The following is a 16,647-nucleotide window of genomic DNA, read 5'->3' on the forward strand; positions in this document are numbered from 1 at the left end:
CTCTAGGCTACCGCATCAGCCCTCTTGTCATTTATTTTAAAAACAAAGTTTTGTTAAGATATGCTTCAAGTACCATGAAGTTCTTTCTTTTGGAGGGACAATTTAATGAGTTTCAGTATAATTAAAGAGTTATCTAACCATCACTACAATCCACTTTAGGACATGTTCATCAATCCAGAGATCAAACCCATGCCAATTAGTATGCACTACTCATTTCCCCATAATGCTTTCAACTCCAGACAAATACCAGATCATTTTGTCTCCATATATATGCCTATCTTGTTCATTTCATATAGATTGAAATAATTCATTTATGGTCCTTTGTTACTGGGTTGCTTGTCTTAGTGTATCACTTCAGCATTAATATCTAATGACAGCTAAATTTTTTCCCTTTCTGGATTTATACATTTGCTTTATCCATTTATCAACCCATGGACATTTAGTTATTTACACTTTAAGGCTATTACAAATAATGCTTCCATGAACATTCATACCAAGTTTTTTGTGGGCATATATTTTCAGTTCGCTTGGGTCTATGCCTAAAAGTGAAATTATGAGTCATATGGTAATTATATATTTGAGTGTGAGGAATGTCAAACAGTTTTTCAATGCAGCGACATCATTTTATATTCCTAGCAGTATCTCCTTACCAATACTTTTTGCTTTGTTTGCTGTGTATTTTGAGATTCCCTTGAGTTTATTTTAATTATAATTGTCTTTGTGGGTGTAACATGATACCTCATTTGAAATATACTTCCTTCATGATTAATGAGATTTAGAACTTTTCATGTGCTTTTGCTCTTTTGAAAATCTCTTTTTGAAGAAATACAGAATCCTTCTGCTTACTTTTAAATTCTGTTTTTTGTGATTTTTTTTGGTTTGTCTTGTTTTGTTGTGATCCTTTCACATATTCTAGTATAAGTTCTTCTCATAGAAATTATTTGAAAAACGTGTCTTCACATTTTGAGTTGTCTTTCTATTTTTACAATAACATGACTGAAGTATAAAATTTGTGTTGTGTAATACTATTTTTTTTCTTTTGTGTCCAATTGTAAATTAAGAACATATCTAAGAAATAAATGTTTATGCTTGTCTGTATTCCTACTAAGCTAATTACATATTTTTTTCTTTTTACTTATCCAACTATTATTTGAGGAAGTATTAATCCTTTTTACTGTCATGCAAGCTTACAGGTCATCTCAGAAACAAGGGGAGAAAACGAGGGAGGGTCAAGGAGGATATAAGCGGATATCATAATGTTCTTTGAATTGTATGTAAAAATTACATCATTTCTGGTAAAAACTAGTTAACATTAAAATTAAAAAACAGTTGTCTAATCTGACACAAGATGATTTACTCTTCTATGAGTATGTACTTTTAGGTCTTAACTTAAATGAATGTTTTGAGTGTAATGTGTCACAAGTCCTTTGTTTCCATGGGGATGTGGTTGTAAAGAGGCTGTTCTTTGTACATTGAATGGCCTTGGTAATCTTGCTTAGACAAATTGGCCATAAACAATTTATCTGTGAATGCTCACTTACACTTCATAGATTCATGTAGCTATAGTATTCCACACTCTCCTGTTTATTGTGGCTCTACAGCAAGTTTAGGGGTCAGGAAGCTCTAGGCCTGCAAGTTAGATCACCTCTTTTTCAGGGTTAATTTATTTCAGGACCTACCTGGATCCCTGACATTTTCATATAATTTCTAGCACTAGCTTGTAAACTTCAGCAAAGAGGCTATTACAGTTTCCATAGGCTTTGCATTGAATCTGTAGTTGTTAGGACAATATTGGAATTTTAACAAAGATCCCAATGAACCAATGCATGAACCAAGATATCTTTACAGTAATGTAGATATATATATTTTTAAACCAATGATGTTTTGTGGATTAAACTTATTTTGTTACCCATGATGCTGTTGTATGTGGAAATGTTTTGCCTCTATTTTGGTATTGTCCATTGCTATGACCTAAAATCAGTTGATATGTCTGTATTTATTCTGCATTATGTATGCTTGCTAACCTTGTTTCTTATCTGTCGTATTTTATTCTTTGGTTTCGTAGGGTATTCTGTGTGCATGATCATGCCATATGCAAGCAGAACATTTTGCATCTTTTCCCACCTGATCAAGTGATTTCCCTTCTGCTTCTTTACATTTCCTAGCTAAAAACTTGAGTGTAGTATTAAAATGAATCAGAGGAAATAAGTATCATTGGCATGGATAGTGGATGAAAATTTTCAATATTTCATGAAAGAATATGTTAGCAGTTTTTTGTAGATTGTGCCTCTGAGAATGATGAAATTCCCTTCTCTTCATAGTTTGAGAGTCCTTATCATTAAGGACGATAATCTGTAAAAAATGCATTTATTAAGTTAATAATTTGATTTTCTAATTCTATAAATGCACATTCTGGATTTTTTTCTTAGCAAACTTTTATTTTTAAAAAAACTTTATAAAGATGTGAGTGACATATAAAAAGCTATACAAAATGTAATAAATTACCTCAGCGAGTTTTGCACTTAAAGAACCATTACCACGTTCAAGGCTATAAACATAAATATAACTGCTCCCAAATTCCTCCCCTTTGTTAATGTGTGTGAGTGTGTGTATGTCTGTGTGTATACATATGTATTTCCTATGTTATGTATATATTTTAAGAATTCATAACATTGTATAATAGTTATGTAGAAGTTATATATCTTGCTTATTGGAAACACTGTGCCCTTCAACTACCTTCTCCTTTCTTTTTACCCTCCTTGGCACCCAACATTGTGTCACTGCCTCGGAGAGCTTGGCCTATTTAGAGTCTACATATATCTGAAATAACACAGTATATGTCTTTCTGGGTCTAGATCATTTTACTAAATGTGATGCCTATATCATCAATGATACAATTGATGGGACAATGCTACATCTTCTTACCCATTGGTCTGACAAAGATTTAACACAAAATAGGCAAAACTAGATTTATAGCAATACTGTTAAATGCAGGAATCTATTTCTATTTTTGTTTTGGTATTTTTGAGGTTTTATGGTTGTTTGCCTTGATGTTAATTACCACATATATAGGACAGCAAATGGTATTTAACTTTTTGTGTCCAGCCTGTAGCACTCAATATGTTGCTTTTCAGTTAAAACCATTTTTATTCAAATTGTAAAATTTGGAATTAGAACTGGGAAATTCTTTCTGTCCTTTCTATTTTCCCTCTCTCCCTCCCTTTCTCCCTCCTTCTCTGTTTCTCTCCTTCCTCTCCTCCCTCTGTTCCATTTTTCTCTCTCCTACCCCCTTGTGTATGTGTGTGTGTGTGTTTAGGCACCACTCAGGATTCCAGTGGAACAAGGGTATAGTGCCCTTTATCTCCCTCAGAAACAAACAAACAAAACAAACAAACAAACAAAAAAACTGGTAATCACAATCCCCAATGTGACACTGAATTCTGGGAGACTGAAGATCCACACCCAGGAAAGCTACATTCCTCTCAAACTCCTGGTTGTGCAGGGCATGGATGATACTACCCCCAGCTGTCATAAGGCATGCAGGGGCATTATGGCATTTGTGCCTAAGGCATCTTGCACTGTGAGCTTAGAAATACAGTGGGACCCAATGCTCCAACTGGGTGCAGATTTCTTATGGGCTGCTGCTGGTACTAGCCCCAAGACTCTTGATTTCAATAGTATATAAATGTTTTACAGTTACTGCAACTACTAACTATAGCCATATACCTTTCCCACTCCTTTTTGAAATTATTTTCTTTAAAATATAGCTATGAATATTATTTATCCATAGCATTAATAAATATCTTTATTCATTTGTCTTTCAAGTCAGGATACACAAATTACAATCAACTTTCTGTTCCCTTTTATATAATTTGATCTTAATTGGGAGCTAATTTACCTTTGTTAAATACAGAGCAAAGTCATTAACCATATTGGACAGAATCTTAATTCCTTCTATATTTAGGACTTGAGCTTCCGTGCTGATGGGTACATGATCAAGTAAAACCAGTGAAAGTGCTCAACACAGGCTTGGGAAACTCTTTTTTTCAATCTAATGCAAACTTGATGTAGCTCTTCACAAAAGGCAGTTATACACAAATGTTCTGTAAAGTCAGGAGGACAAATGTGAAAACATTACCATGGTACCTAACAGGTGTAAATAGCAGCTATCACCAGTGCCTTACAAGGAAATCACATTGCATATGTATGTGTCCATGTGCATATTAGTTTCTAACAGAACCCAATAAAGCACTTACTTTTCCGGCCAGAATGAAGGACTTCCAGTGCCCTTCTCTCAATGGCTACTTTTGCATCCAAAGAGGATTAGAACAAGGAGCATACAAATGCAGAGATTAGCCAAAAATCAGAACTGTGTTGCAACCCTAAGAAAAGAGGGAACAATAAACGAACACTGGTAAACATTTTGGAAAGCATATTGGAAACAAAGTCATCATGTTACTATGTATTTAATAACTGTATCTTCCAATAGAGGCTAGAAGTCACTAATTGAACTTAGATACCATAGAAGCTCTTGTCCTAGCTGTTGTCATATTATGAGGCACAAATAAGAAAAAGATTCTAAAGTACGTTAGAGAACTGCAGTCTAGACTCCAGAAACACATGCTCAGCAACGTGGGTGCTAAATTCTTACCAATTTAATGTTGCATAGGTATTTGTCTCAGGTCAAAATGTAAGACTCCGAATCTATTACTGTGATTCTAAAAATCCTGTCCTTCATTACTTTGATGAAATGTGAAAGCTGGCGTCCAGAGCTGTGGCCTAGTAGTTTAAGACTTACCTACAACATTGGCCACCTCTCTTCCAATCCATAAATGCTGGGCAGTATAATTATCATGATATAAAAATGATATTCTTTATTCATCTTGATTTGCAGCTCCTATGTGAAATGACCGATTAAATGTTTCTATTTTGCTCACTGTCTTTTCAATAAGTGGTGTGCATGAGTGTGTATATGATGTGCACTGGAGTACAGGTTTCAGACCCTGTGAGTAACAATAGTTTTGAAAGATTTTGTGGAAGTTGATGAATATAGATGAATATTTTTATGATGCTCTTGATGTCCTTTCTAACAGATGTATTTCTTTGTGTGTTTTTTTAGCAGGAGTGATCGTGACACACGTTGTTTATCCAGTCCTCTCTACCTGCATCCAACGATGTCCCCATCTTCTACAGCAGTAAGTCGTGATCTCACTTACCTGTACTAAACTGTTGGCCTTAGGGGATATTGTTGTAAATTATTGGGTTTACGCTCCTCTTATTTCTAACACCATTTCCCGAACAAGTGTTGCATGGATATATGAGTTAAGATGGATGTTTAAGTGTTAGGATAAGCATTTCTCTGCTTAGGATTGTAACACCAGGGGATTTTAAGATGTCACCAAGAATTTTAAAGTCCTTTACCTCTTCTCTGTCATCCTACTTTAATTGATTCATTCATCAAGAATTTATAGAAAATCAACTATGTGCAGGAAAAATACAAAGATCATGATCTATTCCCTCATGGTATTTATAAGGAGGGAGTAAACAAGAAAATTGAAACTATAAGAGAAAATGTGTGGTGAATACCACAACTTAAATATTCAGTGTTGAGAAGCCAAAAGGACTCACCAGTGAGAGACTGTGAGAGACTTGCCCTAGTGAAGGAACCAAGTGAGTAGAGTACTTGGGAAAATCTCACAGCTGAGCACACCACCCTTCTGCCCGGGCTGTCCTCCTAAGGCTACCGTTCAGTCCAGTCATGCCACCACAAAGCAACATCAATCACCACAGACTGCAGGTACAAACTTAGTTCTCTAGTATCATACAAGAGGCAAAGAATTCTTCTCACCTAGCGGTGTGTTATCTGATGAAACATCATAGTGCAATGCTTCACTCATGTGTCTATAACAACACTTTGAAAGCAGATCTATAATAATGTCAGTCCTATAATAATAAAGCATGTGCAATTGTGCATAACACATACTGATAATAAATAATTGTGTTACTGGCTTATGTGCTCATATTATACTTTTGTTAGTTCAGATAGCATTGCATCATAAAGAAGCTGACTGTAGTCAGCCATGTTATACCAGCAAGAGCTCATATGTCTCCAGTTTGCCTCATTTCTTGATTGCTTCTGGTTTTATACTTTGTTTTCACTCTTTCATTTGAAAGGCAGTGTGGCAGAAATAGAGATGGACAAAAACAGAGGAAGAGATACACAAACTGAGATAGATTCCCCCAATCCACTGCTTTACTGGCTACAACCAGAATCTTGAAATTAAAGCTAAGTCTCCTTTGGGGTGGCAGGAATTTAACTACTTGCACCATGACATACCACCTCCCAGGACTTCCATTAGCAGTAAACTAGCCAGGTGCTGCCCTAAGAATCAAACCCGTATTTTTATGAGATGCAAGAATCTTAATCGATAAGCTAAAAATCTGTTCCTTGTACTTGACTCAATTTTTTTCATATTGATCTCTAAGTGCATAAAATTCACTATTAGTATTACCAGAAAGAGGTTATATTTTCACATAATTATTCAAGAATTAAATTGAAAGTGATTTGATATAAATAATAAAATTTTATTCTTTTATACCTGATACTATACATATGTGTATTATACATATCATTTTTTTATCCATTAATCTGGAGGCATTCAAATTGAGTCTCTTTCGGCTATTTGGCGGCTACTGACAATGTGGCTATAAAGATGGTGGTACAGATATCTCTTTGATGAAGTGTATCCTGTTCAGTGACATAAATCAAACACAGAAGAAAATACCATATGTTCTCTGTTATGTATGGGAGCTAAAATTTGAAAGAAAAATCAAAAAACCAAAAAGAAAAGAGATTCCTGTGTGTACCAGCTTTGTGGCATAGTGTTTTGTCACTCTATTTTATATTCTAGCCAAATATATTAAGAATTACATGCTGTTATAGCTATAATGAAAGTAAAGAAAGTGCTATGAGACTATGAAAGTTAAAGATAAATAATGTTAAAAGTCCAGCATCCTATTGTCACGATATATTTAACTGTTTCGCCAGGAGTCCATATTTTATTTGGGAGTAGAAATGGATACTGCAATGCATCTTCACTTCTTGGTATGCTAGCCTCCATTATCTAATTCTTCTAGATGAATATATGTAAACACATGTCAGATAGATCAATCAATCTTTTATTTTACATGAAGATTGCCTTATACCAGAATATGAACATAATAGTCTCTAGTTAGGACCATTTTGTTAAATGGTAGAGTTTCATTCTTTTTCATGGCTGAGTAATATATCTAAAACTACAATGTCAGGATATTCTTACGTAGCAGAATTATGGACTTTTGAGTGTTGTAAAAGGAGTGTGCTATTGTAATAATATATGGGAAATCAGTGAAGGGGAGGAGAAAGGAGAAATTCCTAAGCCTGTGGAAATGTGTCTTAAAAAGTTTTTAATGGAAAAAGTGAAAAACAAGTGATTATAACTAGGCGGTTATGTCCCATGCTACAATAATTATGATTTTGAAGAACAAAAGTAAAGTCACAGAAACTGTTACAGGATATTTTGCTAAAAGCAATGAGACTAACAAAATTTGAGAAAGATTTTGTATCAGACACAGAGATCTCTAATGACCTAAATTTCAAACACAGAACATGCCCTTCTCATCACTGTGACAATCATAGCTAATGAAAAAGTTTCTTCGCAATGTTGAAAGAAAAGCCTTAGCAACTATGGTACTGAGTTTACTGCATGCCTGTGTCATTCAAATGCTTTAGGATTAGTCTTTACAGAGTAGACATGGTATGTCCTCCAACGTCTCGTATATTGAAGAGTTTTCTCTACTGTTGACTCCACATTGTCTCCAGTGTGACAGTGTTCAGATACAAGTGGACTTTTAAAAAAGATTTATTTATTTTTATTGGAAAGTCAGATCCACAGACAGGAGAGATGGCCACAATGGCCCGAATGGCCACAATGGCCAGAGCTGAGCCATCTGAAGCTAGGAGTTTCTTCCAGGTCTCCCATGAGGGTGCAGGTTCCCAAGACTTTGAACCATCCTTTACTGCTTCCCCAGGCCACAATCAGGGAGCTGGATAAGTGTAGCAGCCAGGACGCAAGCCAGCACCCATACGGTATCCTGGTGCAAGGTGAGGATTTAGTCACTGAGCCATCACACTGGGCTCACAAGTGGAACTTTAAATGGCATGGCCTACTGGGAGGTTGCAGGACTGTTACCCTGCCCTCACAGGAGCTTCTAATTTGGTCTTTCTCTCATACATACTTTCCTCATTATGCTTTCACATACCAAGAGGTCTTTACCAGCTCTAAATTTATGCTGGCATCATGTCCTTGTATTTCCAAAACCATAAGCCAAATAGACATTTTCTTTATAGTGTCACTCAATATCAAATATTTCATTATAGAGACAGAATGGTCTAAACTTTCCAGTTTGGAAATAGATGCCTTAAAATACATTCTTCCATAAAAAGGCCAAGTCAGTGCCGTGTTTCAAAAGGTTTATAGTTTTGGCGTAATGTTGCAGGCCACCTAAATGAAACACTGAAACACTCCTAGCTGTGACTCCCACGGAATTGGCTAATAGGTTGCTGAAGCTAGAACAGAAAGATAGAGTGAAAAAAATGAGAGAAAAGAACAAAAGAAATCAAAAGAAAATTTACAGTACAGATTTTAGCAGAAGTTTTTCTAAACCTCACCAAGTGTCTTAAAATGTTTGAAAATATGAGCTTAAAATATAAAGGTTTTCATTGAGAGGAGGATGTATAGTGTATTATCAACTAACAAGCAAATTATGATTAACAAATAACAAAGATATAATGCAAATCACCTTAGAAATATTTTCTGAAGGAATTAACCCTCCTCAAGGAGGACCCAAGTTAGGGCCCTCAGGGCACATCCAGAAGAAAGCCTTCTTGTCATAGATGATAACATCTATTTGTATAGTAGAGCTGGGCAACAGTGGCATCAGTAACCCTGCCCCTCTACAGACTTAAGCTGTGTTTGCATCTAAATTTCAGCAAGAGTTCTAAAGTTATGAAAAAATAAGTAGAAAGATTTTAAAATGCACAAAGGAGACATAATGTATATTTATACCATGTTTGTGTTTTCAGAAAAATATCATTTCAAGAATCAAAAAGCTAAAGACTAAAAATTTAAAAGTGAAAAGCTGCATTAAACTAGTTTATAATTGACAAAAACATTTTATAAATTTAGTGTTAATTTTACAAAGTTTATAAAGTCCATAATAGTGCACAATCCTAGATTTTCACAATTACTCATCACTCTCCCAAGTTACACACCCAAAACAATATGCAATCCCACAAGCCCCTTTCATGATAAGTATCCTGTACAGGTATACTATTTTTAATCATTTATGCCATATATTTACTGTACATTTTCTATGTTTAGCTATGTTTAGATATTCAAGTGTCATTACCTTATAATTGCCTAAAGAGTTCAATATGGTAGCATGTTTTACAGTTTCACGGTTTAGGAGGAGTAGGCTATGAGATAGTTTAGGAACAAGGATCATACCAACTTAGTTTATGTAAGTGTGCTGCATGATGATCACGTAATAATAGTCGTATGATCATTTCTGAGAGCCATTCTCTTTGCTGCCCATCTCCACTTTTTGCAAACGGCTCCAGCACAAATCCTCACAGACAGGAAGGTAGAAGTCTCAAATCTCTTATTTCTCTCCCTGCCACCACTGTAGGCTGACCTGACATCACTGGTTCTCAAACTTCATTGGGACCTCCATTTCTTGTCTCCCCTCTACCCCTCCTCCTACCAATCTTATAATCCGTTCTCAAAGTGGCCAGAGTGATCTTTGATATTTGGATTAGATTGTCATACATTTCATAACATTATGAATAACTTAAACTAGATCTAAACTAATTAGTGTATGTGGACCTATTTTATGATCTTTCCTCCAACCAAATCCACCCTCAGTTCATGACACTGTCTGTTAAGTGCCAGATATTCTAGCATCTTCTAGTTTTTCCATTCCAATTGCTTTCCATTCTGGATTCTACCTGTGCCATTCTACCAGAAACTCCTCTGGCTTCTGATTAGTTTCTGCTCAGCTGCCCAGTCTCTGTTCCAGTGTTATTTTTTCAAAACAGTATTCATTTACATCTTACCTGTGCTAAATCCTTCCAAGCTTTTTTGTTTGTTTTCTAGAGAATCATTGTTTTCCTTACCTAATCTTTTACTGTCTACTTGCACAGTTGTGCATGGGTTATTTGTTTCTCTCTGCTCTGTTGGGGGAAGGGCATTTTTTTTTCTTACTTAGCCTGTTGCAGCTACTCTCCAGCATAATTTTAGGTAAATAGTAGGTTCTATGCAAATACAATTGAGTTTAAAATAGGATTTAGTTGTAACAAGAAAACAGTATCTGAAAATGTACAAGACTTTTGCTTTTACTGTAAACTTTGAAATACTTATACGGCAAATGTGTTTTTCTGGCATCCTAAAAGATTGTGAGGCATTTTCATTATACACATCCATAAAGTTTAAAATTACATCAAAGATATATATGACTCTACATGATACCATTGGGTAATGACAATGAAAGCATTGCTGTCTCTAGTTTATGTCTGATGGGTTTGCACCCCTCCATGCAGCCATATGTAGGTAAGATAGTTATGACTAGGTGCCTAAGGACGGCCAGGTCAGTAAGAGCTTAGAGCATAAGACACACTTCATGGAATTCATTACTGCTTCCACCATGACCATCAATAGTTTCCGTCTTTGATTCAGTATCTGCTAATACCAACAACATAACAAGAAGATCCTTTAAACATTGAAATTTAAAATTTTAATGTGAGCAGCATCAGTTATTTTTCTAAAAAATTAAATCAGAAATCTGAAACCAAAAAGTATTTAAAATGCCCATTCTTTTTATAACAGGAGATAGAACAGAATAAAATATTAAATGTTCACAAAGCAGACTTTCAAATGATTTTCAACTTGACAGAAAAGAAAAAATAATTTCCGTGAGAACTCTCTCAATATAGGAAGTGTGGATATTCTTGGCCTAATTCCTGTCTAGCACTTTTCTGTACTGCTCTTCTTCCCACCATACCTCCTCCAGCCCCTCTGCTAAGGAGTGTTCATTTTCTTAACTAAATTGCTTGACAGGGATGCCGAGAGCATAGAACGAAGCATAAAAGGAGCCAAGTGTTCTTCAAATGCCATTCTCACCCACATTCCCACTACATAAGTGAAACTGCTAGACCTTCTAAATAAAAGGAAAAGCTGTACACTGATTTTTGAAATATCAATTATTTGGTAAAATCATATTTATTGTGGGCTTACACATCTGAGAACAGAAAGAGACAGAGGAAAGCTAGGAGAAAATATGAAGAAAAGTGAGACCCAACATAAAGAATTAAAATGTATTTGACATTTCTTATTGTTGATCAAGGCTGACTCTATGTAGGGGAATAGTTAACTCTTCCATAGTAGATATGATTTAATTCATTAAATTTCAGCCACCAGATTCACTGAATTACTTTAGAAAACTACTCCTGAGTTGTACATAAATTACTAAATAATTTATGATCTACCAACACACATATAATATAATGAGAATTGTTTTCATTCTTTTGTTTTTGCATAAATTTTAATTTCACATAAATTCTAGAATGAGTTGGTCTCGCTATACAATGTGAAATCCTTCCCTCCTCCCTTTAGCAACAATTCTGCACAAGCCAGAGTAGTTGGTGACATAAGTGTCCAACCAGACAAAGCTGACTCATGTGAAGGTGGAGACTTTACCCATCCAACAAGCATTTATTTCTTTCCTATTCTCATATTACTAATATTAATACAAACAACAGATTCAATATAGTTCAAGCATGCAACTCTTTTTAAAAAGGTATGTTTATTAATGAATTATTAAATAAGTTGTTAAAAATAATTTAAAAATTGAAAAATATATATTTCCTACATTGGAAAGGCAAATTTACAGAGAAAGAGATAAAGATCTTCTATTCTCTGCTTCATTCCCCAAACGGTCACAATGATTGGAGCCCATTTGAGGCCAAAGCCAGGAGCTTCTCCCAAGTCTCCCATGCAGGTACAGGATTCCAAGTTTTGGAGCATCCTTCACTGCTTTCCCAGGCCACAAACAGGGATCTGGTTGGAAAATGGAGCAGCTGGGACATATCCTTGTGCCCATGTGAGATTCTAGCACTTGCATGCAGAGGATTAGCCAATTGAACCATCATGCTGACCCTCAGCAATACAGTTCTAAGAATACTTCCCATCCTATTCCCTCTATCCTTTCCTTTATTTTTAAATTTTTGAAATGATAGTTTAAGTTTACATTACAATTGAAGGCTCAGTGCTCTGCTAAATAATTACATAGGTAAAAGGTAAAGGGACCATAGTTCATTAGGAATGTAGTTCATTAGTAATATAGGCAAGGACTACAAACAGTAATCAAATGAATAGTCTTATATGGTAACTTTTAAAAGTTACAGATCATTAAAACTATAGTAATATAAAATATTAAGTGTCAGAAATCATGGGGAATTTTAGTCTTTTTTCTTTTATTTCACTTAATGTAATGACTGTTTCCTTGCAAGTGGTAAGATTCCATCATGTGGAATCCAAAAATTAGTTGATGGCCACATATATTGATTGCTTACCTTAGCTAATAATTGAGTTGCTGTATCCATGGAATGCAGATAACTTTCATATGCTATTTTTATATTTTCAGCAAAGGAAAACATGGGTCATATAGTAGATCTGTTTAATTAATCTACAGAGATTCCATTCTGTTTTCCATAATATAGCACCAGTTTCCATTCCCAGTAAGAGTGCAATAAAGTACTCTTACTCCATTCTAATAAGCTTCACAGATTATTCCTATTATGAGTGTTAAGCAATGGAAAAGACAAACAAGTGCATTTTCTTTTTAAAATTTTTATTGGAAAGGCAGATTTACACAGAGAAAGAAAGACAAAGATCTTCCACCTGCTGTTTAGCCCCCCGCAAATGTCTCAATGGGTGGAGCTGAGCCAATTGGAAGCCAGGAGCCTCTTCAGAGATTCCCAGGCAGGTGCAGTGTCCCAAGGTTTTGGACCATTCTCCACTATTTTTCCAGACCATAAATAGGGAGCTGGATGGGAATTGGAGCAGCCAGGACACGCACTAGCACCTACATGGGATTCTGGAATTTGCAGGTGGAGGATTAGCCAACTGAAACATTGTGCCAGCACATTCTCATATGGCACTTATTTCCTGCTGAGCCTATCACCAAATACACAAACAGATGCACATGTGTTATAAAATCAAGCAGTGAGATGCTACGTGCAGAAAAGTGAAGCAGCATAATGGAAAGGTGATGGGGGGACTAGTTTGACGTAATAGTACAGGTCTGATTTGATAAATAAATCAAGTAGACAGTGAGGAATTGAATTTAGTGGATATGTTCTGAGGAGTAAAAGCCATTAAACAGGTCCTACAGCAAGGAGATACTAGGCCTTGTGTGAAAGTCACACTCTATTCTGGCTTGAATTATGCTCCGGTGTGTATTGCTGCAGGAGTAGCACCTGTCTGACTAGCTCATATTGATAACAGGTCAGTATGAAGTGAACATCACATTAGTACCAAAGCCATGTAGAGAACAGAGAAAGGGAACTACAGATCGAAATCCTTGAGAAACATAGAAGCAAAAGTCCTCAACAAAATACTGGCCAACAGAATCCAACAATACTTCAGGCAGATCATTCATCAGACCAGGTGGGATTCATCCCTGGCAAGCAGGGATGATTTATCACATGCAAATCAACAAAAGTGATACAACACATCAACATATTAAAGAATAAAAACCATATGATCGGGCTCCTGGCTTTGGATTGTCTCAGCACCAGCTGTTGCAACTGCTTAGGGAGTGAATCATCAGACGGAAGATCTTCCTCTCTGTATCTCCTCTTCTCTGTATATCTGACTTTGCAATAAAAATAAATCTTAAAAAAAAACTCACTAAGTCAAATCTAATATGATTTATCCTAAATTAAACTGAGTTTGAAATGCAACTTTCTCATGTATCCAACTCTTCTCCATTGTTACATAAAAATCCAGTATTTTCCTGTGTAGTTCAGCTACACTATCTAAAAAGTATGCATATTATAACACCATAACTAAAAATGACAAGAGCTGTTTCCTTGAGTCACCACGGCCCAATAGTGTTGAATTAACTCATCTCAGATTAAGCTTGGGATATGCTTTTCTGCACTTTAAGTAGAATATACTAGCCAGGATATCAGGTTAGATACATCAGCTTGTGCAAATTCTACAGAGAAATCAAGAGAAAAATAATCACTGGCATATCCCTTAGGGCATCAGTTTTTTGTTTGTCTGTGAGCCTCTGTGCTTTTAAGTGTCTACCAGAGACTTTACTGTCAACATTTCTTCCAGACAGGACCAGCACAGAAGTTTCTGAACACAGTGGTGAGATAAACTTTATAATGATGTAATTCTGCGTGCTGTTAGCTGGGAATAACCTTCTCATATAAACTACAAGTGATTTATTTTTGTCAGCTTCTCCTTCTACACAATGAAGTCCATGGGCAAAACTGGATTTGGCAGAATTTGGAGGACTAGATATTCTCATCTCAGCTTTCCACAGTCTGTCTGCTGTGATAGGAATACCTGGGTGTGAATTTAACAAGGCAATGAGTGACTTGCCCGACTATTCTCACATTACCTAAAACTCCTGTCATTTCAGATACATCTTTTTCATCTAGTCCATAAATTATAGCAAAATATTTTCTTAATGGTAATACAGCATTTAAAATTCTTTTGTGTTTATAGAGAACAATTTCCATGAATTTCATGCGTTCTATTTTAAGCATAAAATGGTATTTCCTGCTCCCCTCCTGGCTTGCTCTAACTGGAGTGAGGTGAACCCTCATTGTGGCCTTTGCGTCTCTCTCAAGACCAGTCATCCTGAACAATATTTCATCTGTCTGTTGGACATTTGTACTTCATCTTTGCAAAAATGCCTATTCTTATCCTTTGCCTATTCCTTCAATTGATTGTTCCTGTTGAGCTCCTGGAGCTTTTAAAAATTCTGTATATTAATCCTTTATCAGTTACACAGTTTGCTAATATTTTCGCCCATTCTGTTGTCTCTTGACTTCGATTGTTTCCTTTGCAAGGGCAGAACTTTCTTAGCTTAATGTAATTTCCATTAGTTTATTTTTGCATTATTTGCCTGTGCTTCTAGAATCTTTTTCAAAAGTCACTCATGCTAATATCTTACAGGGTTTCCCTGAAGTTTTCATCTAGGACTTTTAATGTATTAGATCTTAGATTTAGACCATTGATGCATTTTGAGTTCATGTTTATATAAGGTGTAAGTAGTGATCCTTTTGAATACTCCTGCCTGTGGAGATCCAATAGTCCCAGCACCATTTTTATCTGTGTGCTTTAAGAATTATTTTGTTTTTAAAATTGATTTTATTCTTATTTTCCATTGTACAGTTTTACAGGTACAGATTATTCCCGCCTCTTCTCCCTGCCTCCCTAATTTCTTCTGCTATTTTCCCCCATATTATCACAGCACTATAGTCTTGTAGTAATAGTTACCAGTTTAACATTCTGCTATTTAAGTGTATCATGGCATTAGAGGTGTACGCAAAGGTTAAAAAAACTGGTATCATACTTTAAGTATATTGAACTGTTTCATTGGTAGACCTCCATTTTTGAAGAGCCTATCTTCTTTCAAGAGACTGATTATCTCATTTGTCCATATCACTTGGTTATATATGGAAGGATTAATTTCTGGTGGTTCTAACCTGTTCTATCAGTCTACCTATTGTTGGGCCGGCATCAGGCTGTTTTGATTATCCTCCTATAGTATGTCTTGAAATCTGGTATTGTGATGACTCCAACTTTGTTTATATTTTTTAAGATTGCTTTATTTATTCAGGATCTCTTCTAATTCCTTATGAATTTTAGTATTTTTTTCTAGGCCTGAGAATAGTGTTGCTGGTATTTTGATTGTGATTACACTGAATTTATAAATTATTTTGTGCAGTATGGGCATTTCGATATTGATTCTTCTAATCCGTGAACATAGTAAATTATTCCATTTTTGGTATCTCATTTCGGTGGTTTTTCATTATATGGATCTTTCATATTCTTGGTTAGATTTAGTCTTAAAAATTGACGCATTTTGTAGTTATCATGAAGGGTACTAATCTTTTTCAACCATGTAATTGTGTATTGACTTTACACATCTGCAAATATGGCTGATTTGGCTCCCTGCTTTCCAATTTGTATCCCTTTGACTTTTTTCTTGCCTAGTGGCTCTGCCTAAAACAACCAGAGGTGGTTAATTAGCAATGTTGAAAGAGAACGCAGCCTGCCGTGATGGCTCAGTTGGTAAATCCTCCACCTTGTAAGCGTCAGGATCCCATATGGGCACTGGTTTGTGTCCTGACTGCTTTACTTCCAGTCTAGCTCACTGCTTATGTCCTGGCAAGGCATAGAGGATGGCCCAAAGCCTTGGGACCCTACATGCATGTGGAAGACACAGAAGCTCCTGGCTCCTGGCTTTGGGTAGGTTCAGCTCCAGTTGTGGCAGCCATTTGGGGAGTGAGCTTCTGGACGGACC

At 35.8% G+C, this 16,647-nt stretch overlaps 1 long non-coding RNA gene across 1 annotated transcript in view; it reads left to right on the forward strand.

The window, feature by feature from the left end:
• The window catches only part of LOC121163518, a 187,735-nt gene that overhangs the window by 140,017 nt on the left and 31,071 nt on the right, over nt 1-16,647 (forward strand). The window contains exon 2 of the long non-coding RNA XR_005884904.1: nt 5,120-5,195. This is a non-coding gene — a long non-coding RNA (uncharacterized LOC121163518). The remainder of the gene's footprint in view (nt 1-5,119; nt 5,196-16,647) is intronic.

Source organism: Ochotona curzoniae, unplaced genomic scaffold (genome assembly GCF_017591425.1).
Source record: "Ochotona curzoniae isolate NIBS_2020 unplaced genomic scaffold, NIBS_Ocur_1.0 contig_64, whole genome shotgun sequence".
NCBI lineage: Eukaryota > Metazoa > Chordata > Mammalia > Lagomorpha > Ochotonidae > Ochotona > Ochotona curzoniae.